At 37.6% G+C, this 13,201-nt stretch overlaps 2 long non-coding RNA genes across 2 annotated transcripts in view; one reads left to right on the top strand and one right to left on the bottom strand.

Moving 5' to 3' along the window:
• LOC150039918 (uncharacterized) overlaps positions 1–13,201 on the top strand; it is a 128,606-nt gene that overhangs the window by 69,310 nt on the left and 46,095 nt on the right. The window lies entirely within an intron of this gene.
• LOC150039922 (uncharacterized) lies at positions 54–12,217 on the bottom strand. The gene is made up of 3 exons (XR_016534166.1): positions 11,987–12,217; positions 11,093–11,152; positions 54–158 (listed from the first exon to the last, which is right to left on the bottom strand). It is a non-coding gene; the product is annotated as an uncharacterized LOC150039922 (long non-coding RNA).

Below are 13,201 nucleotides of genomic sequence, written 5' to 3'. Positions count from 1 at the left end.
GATGAGTCTCATCTTATTTTTTTTCAAAAAGATACCTTATGTTTTCTATATTTCAATTATTAAATACTCACCAGACATCTTTTCTACATGGTACTTCTCACATAGTACTTTGTTACTTTTTCCTCCCCACAAACCCACAATTCTAGCACTCCTTAAACCTGAGAAAGGAAGAAAGAGCTAAACGGGAAAAATATGATGTAACAGAGGAAGAACAAAAGAACTTTGAATTTGTTTAGATGATATTCTACAAAGTGACAGGCAAAATAGATCAAAGGAGGAGACATGAATCCTTACTAGGATAAAACATAAATTCATTCAGGACACAGTAAGAGCAAGTCTACAATCTGACATCTATCGGGAAACATGTACTGCATTTCTTTGTATCAGAGACAATAATTAAATTGTCTTGAAACAGGAAAGCTAAAAGTAGAACACTTTCCCCTACATAATGGCAAAGGCCTAAAATTTAAAGCATGGAGAGGATGATGTAGCACAACCTGAAGTTCAAGGTCAGCAAGGGCTAAATAATTTGTTTCAGACTCGTGTATTTTTGTCAGGGCTTCAACTCACAGCCAGAACACTGTCATGTAGCTTTTTTCCTCAAGGTGAGTGCTCTACCTCATGAACTACAGCACAGCCTCTAGTCATGTTTTGGTTAAGTGGTGAAAGGAGACCCATAAACTTTCCTACTTAGGCTAGCTTTGAACTCTAGTCCTTAGATTTCCGTCTTTTGAGTAGATAGGATTGCAGGAATGAGCTAATGGACATCTGGCCTAGCTCCAGACTTATGTCCTAACACTTTTGTCACAAAGTATTGTAGCCAATAAAACCTTGTCTGTAATAATATTACCCAACACATGGAGTAGTTTAATATGTGTAAACTAAGGGAGACAAAAGAAAATTAGATGCAATACAAGTCAAAACAAAGGATTAATATGTTCAGCACACTAATGAATGAAACTATATAAAAATACACAAGGAGGGGGCCAGGAGTTTGGCCTAGTGGTAAAGTGCTTGCCTAGCGTGCACAAAGACCTGGGTTCAATTCCTCACTACCACGTACATAGAAAAAAGCCAGAAATGGTGGTGAGGCTCAAGTGGTAGAAGAGCTATAGCCAAGGACAGTGCTCAGGCCCTGAGCTCAAGCCAAGGATTGGCAAAATAATGCACACTTTACTAACTTGATTGGCTAAAATTAAAGATCTGAGACATTGCCATCGGGACATATGCCACGTTTTTTAATTTGGCCAGTCCTGGGGTTTGAACTCAGTGCCTGAGCACTGTCCTTGGACTTTTTCAAGGCTACAGCTGTACCACTTCAGCCACAGCACCACTTCAAGTTTTTTTCTGTTTAGTGATACCAAGGAATTGAACCCCAGACTTTGTGCATGCTAGACAAGCATTCTACCACTAAGCTAAAGTCCAGGCTCTATATGCCATCTTTTTAAAATGTTATTATTGTAAAGGTGATGTACAGGAGACCATGGTTATATCAGTCAAGGACTAAATACATTTCTTTTTGGACAATGTTATCCCTTGCCTTTTCATCCCAATCCACAACTTCTTAGTTCATTTTCCTTACAGTTAAACATACCACTGTTACATTTATTCACTGTTTGCCTGGCCATTTCTGTTTCTCCTTAACCTGGTAAAGACATATATACACAAAGAAAGAAGATGAAAAGAAAACAACAAGAAAGAAAAAGAATCCCCATTTCCACATGCTGGAGTTCATTTAAGATAAGCATTATTTTATATGATCTGATGCACAGAGGCATTGCCCCTTCATGTTCCTCTCCTAAAAATGTCCTCCTTTGGTCTCACTGTGGTAAATGACTGTAGTCCTGTGACACATGTGACATCTTTTTAATATCCAGAAAATGTAATGTGGATTTGTTTCTCTCCATATATATGTGTCTTGAAAAGTCATCTTAAATGGCCCCAACATCAGGACCACCTTAATAAATGAGGAAGCAGGCTGTCTCTAACCTCATACATGTGTGAAACCTACAAAGGCAAAAAAGATCCTAGGATTTCATCTGGAACAACTTCAGCATTTGCTTTTGGAACTTTCAAGGGTCAAAAGTAAAAGAATAGTGTTCAGTGTGTAATCATACAGAGGTACAATTAAAAATAGAAGGCCAGGTGCTACCACCTCATAGCTATAACCAAGCTACCAGGAGGCTGAGATCAGAGGATCACAGTTCCAAGTCAGGCAGGGAAAGAAACTCTGTGAGACTCGATCTCCAATTAATCACCAAAAATGCCTGAAGGGAAGCTATGACTTAAAGAATGTCCTTGAGTGGAAAAGCTCAGGTTAAGCTTCACTACTGACAAAATAAAAAACAATTTCTGGAGTATTGTAACCATAGACAGTACACATGACAGGCTATCAGTAACAGTACATCCTAATATTGAGTTTTGAAAATATGCAAAAGTAGACTATGTGGAAAGACAATTTCTCCTGTTCTCTTTGGAAGTCAACTAGGAGGAGCTACAAGGTCAAATGCAGATGGCCAGAGTGCATGTATGCTGCTCACACTTACTGGTGGGAATGGAAGTGGACTTCACATACAGAGTAGCTAATGGAGCATGAATCAGTTTTCTGTACCCCACACCTCTGTTATACTGAAAGGCCCACCACCAGGTTGGATGGGAATCCTGCAGATCCTTTATCAATCAGATAGGCTGGACAGATAGCTAACAGTGGTGCCAACAGGAGGAACAGAAGCACCATGGAAGCAGAGATGTAGATAATAAATGAGCTTTGTATCCCACATAGCAAGTGAACTGGAAAAAAACTGCCACAAAACCACAGGAAAGATTAGTGTAGATTCATAAGGTATGAACTCTTGGTCTTCCTTCCATCAAAGCTTTGTTTAGCAGAGGTGAATATTTAAATGGAACAAGAAACCTCATTTCTCGAAAAGGCAGGAAATACAGCCTTGTAGACTTAGTTTTTGGTGAATTATAGGTATTTGGGGAGGACAAGTATGTGTAGAAATTCACATAGTATTTGACTGTGTAGAGTCTAACAATTCAATGCTGATAACAAGGAGCAGAGTACACATACATCCAGAGGGGTCAGCCAAAAAAGTTCAGACACCTGAAGATAGATAGAAGGTGTATAAAGATGTACAGAGAACAAGCACCAAGTTTGTGAGGAACTAGTTTGAAGGTCACAGCAGTGCAGCCTTTGTGTGTGCCATTCTGCCCTTTGACAAGTTGGGGGAATGACTGAGACACCATTGAGGAGATGGATTCTTCTTCTAATGAGAAGAGAACTAGAACTCTTAAAAAAATCCTCATCAAACCACCTGTGTATGAAACCCAATTCAAAGGGGTTGTATGCATTTTCTAAAGTACAAGAACAAATAATCAGCAAGTAAGAGCCTCAGCACTAACAATTTACATGACAGCACTGGGAGATACAGGTCTCAAAGGAGTAATGTCCTCAGTGCCTGTCTGGACCTCAGCACCTGCTGAGTCCATGTCCTCGTCATCTGAATGCTTTAGAATATTGAGACAATACCAGTATACAAAACAGAGTATTGGTATCACTATGTCCTCGTGTTTGGTTTTGAAACTAAATTGGAAAGTTCAAGGCTCTGAGTTCATATCTTACCACCGGAGAGAAGTGGCAGAGGGAAAACCTAAGCTGGAGATGTCGCTCAACTGGCAAACCACATGCCTAGCATTCACAAGGCCATGCTTTCAATACCTATAACTGTAGATAAAAAGTATGATTTCTCTGATATTGTCCAAATTAACATTTTGTGTACTTGCAATGTTGAAAATGATGACAATATACTAACAAATATTATCATACATGAACTTCCTAGCCAAATACCTGGCATATCCATGTACTTGTCCTCTGAGTGTTAAGCCATTCTGGAGTATAACAATACATAGTATACTTGAAAGCCTGTCCATATCTTGCTCAGGGATGCAATTATGTTCAATTTTGAAATGAAACAGAAACAGTAGACAAAGTCAAAGACATTTTCCGTTGTGAGGTCAAGTACTTGCAACCACAATGCTTAGTCAGATGATCACAGTCTGTGTATGCTACTCACAATAAGTCCCAGGGTATGACAGAGATTTTAGATAAGGAAGAGCTATTTGACCTTACGTCAGTCCCTCATACCCCAGGACTCTGCAGTTTGAAATGCTAAGCATCACTTTGGATGGAGTCCTGCATTCCTCCTGCAGATGCTTTTATCCATCAGAGCAGCAGGACAGACAGCCAACACTAGAGCAAACAAGAAATAGAGAAGACTTAGAAGCAGAAATTTAGATGTTATATCATATTGAACTCCTATTAGCACATGAAATGCAAAATACATAAAGCAACAAAAGCACAATGAACACTGAATTAGGTTAGCTAGGAAAGTAATATGTCTCAATCATGCATAAAAGCTTTGTTTGCAGAGTTTACATTTTAACTTTTGCCAGAAGAAGCTTCATTTTAACACAAAAGCAGGAAATACCCTTTGCATTTACAGTATGTAAAGTTGGTATTAGGTGAACTATTGCTAACATCAATGAAAAACTAAGTCTATGAATTCACATGGTCCTTGACTGTGTATAGTTTAATCATTTAGCACAGACGAAAATGAACAGCCGGGCACTGATGGCTCATGACTGCACTCCTACCTACTCAGGAGTCTAAGCTCTGAGGATCACAGTTCAAAGCACCCCAGGCAAGAAATCTGAGAGACTCTTTTCTCCAGTAAACCATCAGAAAACTTAAACTGATGCTGAGGTTCAAAGCAATAGAGTACTATCATTGAGCTGATGAACTGAGACAATACCCAGGCCATGAGTTCAAGGCCCATGACTAAATCAAAATAAAAAAAGTCTTCCATCAAAGCCTAGATATCTGCATGTAAATACACATGTTCATAAAGATATGTAGAGACCAAGGAACTATTTTCAAAGTCATAGCAGTGCAGCTGTTGTCTGTACCATTCCTTTCTTTTCCAAGTTAGGTGAATGAATGAGAAACAATGAGCAGACACTTCTCAGAGGAAGAGGTAAGAATGACAAAGAAACAGAGGATGTGCAATCCACCATCCCTAGCCATAAGAAAATGCAAATCAAAATGGCTCTGAGATTCCATCTTATTCCAGTTACATTGCCCAACATTAGGAGTTAGAACAACAAATGCTGTGGGGATTTGAGGTAAAAGGAATCCTATTTCACTGTAAACTAATACAACCACTTTGGACAGCAGTCTAGAGGTTCCTCAAAAAATCCCTTAACTGTGAACTAGCCATAACATTCCAGGACATCTAAACAGACAAACACAAGCCAGAACACTGTAAATACAGTTGTGCCTCTATGTTCATTTCTGTAATATTCAAAATAGCCCAGTCTTGGGAACAGTCCAGGTGTCCTACAATGGTGAGTGGATCCAAATAATGTACCATACTGATACACAATGTAGTTTTACACTGCCATTAAAAATTATGTAATTTGGGGTCAGGGGTTTGGCCTAGTGGTAGAATGCTTGCCCAGGATGCACAAAGACCTGGGTTCAATTTCTTCGTACTACATACATACAAAAGCGGGAAGTGGTGCTGTGGCTCAAGTGGTAGAGCACTATCTTTGAGGAAAAAACCAAAGGACAATGCTCAGGCCCTGAGTTCAAACCCAGGACTGACCAAAAAATAAAATAAAATAATGTAATTTAGGAGCCTGGAGTGTGGCCTAGTGGTAGAGTGTTCACCTACCATGTAAGAAGCCCTGAGTTCAATTCCTTAGTACCTTATATAGACAAAAGCTGGAAGTGGTACTGTGGCTCTAATGGTAGAGTTCTAGCCTCAGAAATCACTGCCCAGGCTCTGAACTAAAGCTCCAGGAATGGCAAAAAAATCTGTCTTTTGGGGGTTAATGGATGGGCCCAGGACAAATCATATTAAGTGAAGATAAGTCAAGTTCAGAAAGACAAATGACACATAGGCAGAGAGTAAATCTAAAATACATGGTGACATGAAAAGTCATAGAGGACTGTGGTCATTCATATATAGTGAGACCAAAGCAGGTACTCTTAGAGGAGGAATTAAGAGGTATAATGCCTCTCTGCTTCTGTCTATGGGGAGGATGAGGGAGGTACACAAAAGTGGAAGGACAGAGAGTGAACAAATGAAATAGTGATACTCAGTAGAAATCATGTTGAAAATGAACTATGTAGCTTGTAGAAGGAACAGAGGTGAAAAATGGGAGAGTATAAAGGAGGGGATGTCATTATCTAAAGACAAATATATTCATTACCTGACTTGTGATACGGTAACCCCTCTGTATATCACCTATGTAATAACAAGAAAAGTACAAAGAAGCAAGAAAGCACAACACAAAAAGCTGCCACTCTAAACAGAAAGGTTCCATTCTTGAACTGATGTTGCAAAACTAAATGGGTCTATCACAAATCTGTCAAACTCAAAGACATAGAAAAATGATGAAAAAATTATAAGCAACTACTTTATGTGAGAACAAATCGCACTAATCATTTAGCTGTAGAGAAATATTAACCAGAATGTATGATCTAAGAAGCCATATAATGTCAGAGTCGTATGTACTTTTTAATTACATAACAATATTGCATTCATATTTTTATGGCTCACATTTTGATTACCTGGGATAGACTGGAAACTAATATTCACAAAAAATATGTGGGAAATAATGATGGTCAAATAGAAATCCATACTACCTGTGAAGTGTCTTGTGTGTATATATGCATGTGTACATGCACATGTATATATGTATACATATGTATATATTTGTATATATGTAGGCAAGTGTGTCCGCGGCCAACTGAGTACACACAAAGAAAGCCTGAAGTTGGCATGTAGGAAGATCATAATGAGGACTAATCTTACACAGAGTGTCACTGTCTATATTTCTGCATAGTCATATTGTAGTATATGCTTGCACTGTTGTATCTTTTGGATTTCTCTGAAAAAAGTGTAAAAGGTTATTATTCAAACCTTTCCTTTCCCAGTATAATGAAACGTGGGAGATAAATGAGCACATAATATGCATAGATACAAGGTGATAAATAGTAATTTATTCTAATCACATATATATGAAATATGTGTGGACATAGGTATCTTTGTGTTTTGGGGTATTTATGTACATATTCATACATGAGATTCTATCTAAGTATATATTGTACATATTATACCCACAACACAGATAACAGTATTATATAAGCTATGCTATATGTAATACCTAATATAAACCAGATTTACTATATATACGGTACATATAAGCATATATAACATATATTCATACACAAAATACTCAGAATGCGGAATTTGCATTGGGGAAGTTCATATATAAAAACTGCACTACAGATATCACTGTCAGCATTTTTGCATGTTCATTGTAGCAGGAGAGGTACCTTTTTGATTTATTTGGATAAATGTATATCATGTTAAAAGAGAATATTGTCTTTCTTGTAGTTTTTTAGCTATATTATGCTTTTTGACCATTGCAAATTAAGTGTAGTGATCTGATTGTATCAATGGCATTTCTATGTGAGCTTAGTCACATGTCACTGATTGCTATTAAAAAACATTCAGAATTATACCTACTTTCTGTTTCAAAATTATCTGATTAGTTCAAATAAGTTGCCTTACTTCTACTTCATTATTTTGTGGAAGCTTTAAAGCATTAAGGGCTATTGCATCTGATGCAGCTACCACAGAAAGTTAAAATATTTCAATTTCTAATATACTTATGGGGTCAAGGCACACGAAAATGTATCTTTTCTCATTGTACCTTTGTGCTTATATTAGCACTATTCAGAAGAGCTGAAGCTGGGCACTGGTAACTCATGCCTGCCATGCTAGCTACTCAGGAGACTGAGATCTGAGGATCACAATGCAAAGCCAGCCTAGGCAGGAAATCCATGAGACTCTGATCTCCAATTAATCACCAGAAAAACGGAAGTGGCACTGAAACTCGAAGTGTTAGAGCCCCTAACCTTGAGGAGAAGAGCACAGGTGTCCAGGCCCAGATTTAAAGCCCCAGGATCCACAAAACAAAACAAGCTACCTATTCACCAATGAGTACATATAAAACTGCTGTATGTGGAAAAAATGAGGAATGAGTCTGCTCTAAAAATGGAATGATATCATTATCAGGAAAATGGATAAGAGAACTCAGAATGCTAAGCCAAATACATCACACTGAGGGTTAAATATCACATTTTTATCTCCATTTTGTAAATTTAGATTTAAAGATGAATAATAGGAATGTATAAGAGGAACTTTTGGGGGAAGGATAGCAGTGGGGAGTATGGCACATGTATAAAATGCTCTTCAATATACTATCTGATCAACATTAATAAAGTCAGAGCAACTGTTGAAATTATTCCGAGAGTGGGGAGCACATGTATGGAGGATACTGGAAGCACCACTGTAAACAAAAAAGGTATTCCAATAAAAAAAACAAATGTGTAGAGATTCAGAATGAGAGCTTGAAGTTTAAAAAAAATACCCAGATATTCAATTCTTCTATGAACATTGAATAATAGCAATATTAACTGAACACAAGGTAGTCAAACAAGTCAGGATGTCAAAACTGAAGCGTAATCATTCAAACTTTGCAAACCAGTGGAACATATTGAAATGCAACTGACCCTGCTCAGGTACTGGTCCAGGCTCATAACTGAAGTGTATGCATTTGATGAAGAAGTCACATGGTTTTCTCTAGGAGGGAAACTTCCCTTCAATTCTGCATCATGTGGAAGTCTTTTCATAGAAGAGCCCTTGATGCTAGGCCTTGTGACAGGAGTATGTGCAAGAGACTGAGAGTGAGCAATCACCAAGGAAATTCCTTCAATGGCTTCCTTCATTCTGTCCACAGTCCTGTGAAGTTTGCCAAGGACAAATACCAGCATTTCATTAGTCAATAAAGAATGCCTAAGGAACTTGAATTTCTGAGGACCAGGACAAAAGAATAAACGAAAAATGCCTTTGCATGCATTTACTGTCAGCAATAATGGAAAAGTATGACAACATGGCTGAATGCTAAGGAATTGTGAACAAACAAATTTTTATGAGTATTTTGCAGGTATTGATCAAAAAATTTGTTAACTACGCATGTTAAATTTTACAATACTATACATAGAAGTAGTTATTGAAAGTAAGTGAGTAGGAACATATAAAATTATCATATATAAAATATTATTCCTGGCAGCATCAACAAATACTATATTCAAAAATTTTGCCTTACAATGAGATCTCAGTATATTCTAATTTTAGGAAGTCATTATAATTATGAGTTAAGAAATTTGCCTTTAATTATTACATATATCATTGGTAAAATAACTTATCCCCAACTGTGAACACTACAAAAACACACCTTTAAGCACCTGAGAGGGGAGTCAGAAAGCTATGAAGTTGTATGTATAGATCTAAATGCTGTTCAAGAATTTCCATATAGACTGGCACATACCTCAAAATAACAAAATTCTCCTTCTTGCTCTTCACACTGTAATTGTGATAATATATTCTTTGCTTTTTACTTGTTCCTTTTCTCGGCATTTGCACGTATTTTCCAAATATATTCTCATATGTATTTTACATTGTCTTTTTTTAAAGTTGTGAAGATCATTACATAAATAAAGTGCATTCTGGGTGAAATAGACAACCTGAAAAAAAAACAGTAAAAAGGCTATCTCAGTTTTTTAACCATAAAGGAACACATGTATCCATATTTTCTCATTCACTCTTCTGTCCAAGTGCATAAAAAGACTCTACTCCATGAAACCACTGCATGAAGCTTTGCAGATAAATGAGTTACATCCCTGTTCTGGGTTAGCTTAGAGCCTAGGGAAGTTGAAAGGCAGTAAAATGACCACTGTCTGAATAGGGACTTTTCCTCCTCTGGCTACCATCTCAGGAACAAAGGAAATTTAAATCTTTCTCAACATCTTCATTGGAAGGGGTGCTAGAGCCAGAATTCTTTGTGGACAGATACCTTGTCCATCATGTCAATACAATGCCAAAATGCATAGTTTGTTCACCGGTGGTGTCTCCATAGGTTAATATTCAGAAAAGGAAACTGATTCAGTTTTGAATATATAACACAATTTTAACATGGCATGAAGCCATGATTCTAAGTTCCTATTGTATATATGGGTTCCTGGCTTTCTTCCATGTGGTTATCGTGCATATTGATTCTTTTATCTGTGTATCCGATGTGAATCTATGCTGAGCTATATTTAAATTAGCCAATAAACATTTGATTTTATTTTCTGATCCAATTCATTAAAATGAAATATTCTGTTTTTTTGTGATATGAAACACCCTTCTCAAACACCTCTCAGACACAACTAGTTGGATTATGTCAGATTCTTCACTCGCTCAATCCACATACTGAAGTTCACAGCACAGCACACGATATATGTCTGTCCAAATCTTTGGCACTAATGATTTTAATATGAGCTTATGAATTTGAAACCTCTGAGAATTATTGAATTCGAAAGAAGCTAAGAGTTAGTAACAAAATAGGATTCACAATTCAAAATGCTTAGTCATCGATTGGGATTGAAACTTTTATCACATGAGGCATATATACTTATTTTTTTTATTTTTCTTGGATGTAGGACCTGAATTCTGAGCCTGGGTATTTCCTTGAGCTGCTCAGCCCAAGGCTACTGCCCTAACCCTTGAACCACAGCACCACCTCCATTTTTCTGGTGGTTAATTGGAGATAAGTGTCTTATGGATATTAGGGCCAGGGCTGGCTTTAAATCCTGATCCTCAGATCTCAGCCTCCTGACTAGGTAGGATTATAGGCATGAGACACCGTGCCCAGCTACATGAGGCATATTTATTATCAGAAGCACAAATCATAATCATCCATTTTGAGTGTAACTCTAAGTATCATATTGAATATAAGATATTGACATTTCTAAGGAGTGTCCCAATATTCATACTTATGAAATGAATTACTGAGCACTTAATGCTTTGTCCCAGTGATTGTTTAGAGTAACCTGGGATATAAATTCCTTTGGCTATATTATTGAAAATACAAAGACACCTTGTAGGAGAAGATAGAATGTAAATAATGAACATACCAAAGGTTATGTTCTCTCACACATATCTTGCCCTTCTGCTGCATTAGACTGAGTCATGTCCTGCCGAGAAAACCATTATATTTTATCAGTCTCACCTACTAAAATCAGATAAATCATGGTATTTAGAGCAAAAGAAAATTTGATCCTTAAAGAAGCAAAAGTGCAAATCCTCAAGTATTCAAAGTAACCAAGAGCAGGGGCCAGGAGTTTGGCCTAGCGGTTAAAGTGCTTGCCTAGCATGCATGAAGACCCGGGTTCGATTCCTCGGTACCACATACATAGAAAAAAGTCAGAAGTGGTGCTGAGACTCAAGTGGTAGAGCTGTAGCCTTGAGAAAGTCCAAGGACAGTGCTCAGGCCCTGAGCTCAAACCCAGGACTGGCAAAAAAAAAATGTCTTCTAGGGCTGGGAGTTTGGCCTAGTGGTAGAGTGCTTGCCTAGCTTGCGCGAAGACCCTGGTTCGATTCCTCAGTAACACATACATAGATCAAAGCCAGAAATAGTGCTGAGACTCAAGTGGTAGAGTTCTAGCGTTGAGAAAATCCAAGGACAGTGCTTAGGCCCTGAGCTCAAGCCCAGCACTGGCAAAAAAAAAGTAAACAGTAGGGCCAGGAGCAGGAGTGGATAGTGAAACTTATTACGAAGCCCCATTCTGTGGCTTGTTCCACTGATCCTATTCAGAGAGCTTGATGACTTAAAAAATTATCAATTCACAAGGTCACTTTTGACCTGTAATGAAAAAGGCAAATGCAGTGTACTACTTTAATTATTCTGTGGATCTACTTCTAAGCTTACCTTTATTAGCTATCATTTTGATTGACCATTTAACATAACAGTAAATCTGTTGAGAAAATTTCCGTTAAATGACTTTTTAGAAGTAAATTGGACTACTTACCTTGCCCTCGTGCCTTCACTGGAGTTTGTATCCTTAGCTCTTCAGCCTCAGAGGACTGAGCAGCACACTTCTTCAAAAGAACTAAGCAAGGAGTCTGCAGAATAATGGGATGAACAATGAGCCAGTGGGAGATGTGGAGATCACATTCTGACAAGATGCTTGAACTTCCTCTCTTAGCAGGAATGGGACAGGAAAATGTGAGAAACATGTATATGACATGAAAGATCATGAATAGAGGGGCTGATACACGACTTGTATGGCCAGTATGTCTTTTTTGGATGTAGAGCCATTGACCAGGAATCCAAACACCTATGTCCAGGCACAACTTCCTGACACACAGAGTGATAGCTAGGGTGCATAGTTCAACCAGGAATATATTGGGAATAAAAGCAAAACAGAAGGACAAGTCATGAGTTCAAGCCCCAATTCCAATACCAGGAACTACATAAATGACAGATAGAAAAGACAGACTCATAGATGATAGATTGTATAATCATATCTGCACATAGGTACTTGTATTCAGGGAGGAATTATCTGAACATATTAATATTCAAAGACATCAGCAATCTAACTGGTTATGGAAGTCTAGGAGATAATTTTGAAACTTTTTGTATGGTGACAGTTTCTATGACTAGTTTTTATCTTTATATTCATCACTATTCATTGCTTCAGAATTTTTCTGTGAAATGCTGTGTAACAATTAAAAGAAAAAATAAATACTTGACCTTTCTGACCCAGAGTCTATTAAACTAGCCTCAGGTATCTTCAGCTAATCACAGTCCTTTACTTATGATATTCAAATATGTATTGCTGAAGAAAGCACATAACCCTACATTCCTGTACATGTTCTTTCTCATGATCTTTTCTTTTATTCCAATTAATAGCACTGCTGAGAATTAGTCTCTTCACTAATAACACTTTTCTATGTTTTTAAATCTGCTTACTTAAGAAAGGCGAAAAAGCAGATTACATTGAAATGCAAACTTGCCTTCTCTTGTTTTCTAACACAGTAAGCTTAAACATAGGGCCTAAATGTTATCCTTTCCCTTTTTACAATCAAGGCTAACGTTCTACCACTTGAGTCATAGCTCCACTTCTGATTCTTTGCTGCCACTACTGGCTTCAATCTGATCCTCAGATCTCAGCTTCCTGAGTAGCTAGGATTCCAGGCATGAGTCCCTGGTGCCTAGCTCAAAGAAAATCTTTATACATATG

Source organism: Megascapheus bottae, unplaced genomic scaffold (genome assembly GCF_031878675.1).
Source record: "Megascapheus bottae isolate mThoBot1 unplaced genomic scaffold, mThoBot2.hap1 HAP1_SCAFFOLD_43, whole genome shotgun sequence".
In the NCBI taxonomy this organism is placed as follows: domain Eukaryota; kingdom Metazoa; phylum Chordata; class Mammalia; order Rodentia; family Geomyidae; genus Megascapheus; species Megascapheus bottae.
The sequence above is the reverse complement of the archived record's forward strand: the minus strand, read 5'-3'. Positions and strand labels throughout refer to the sequence as shown.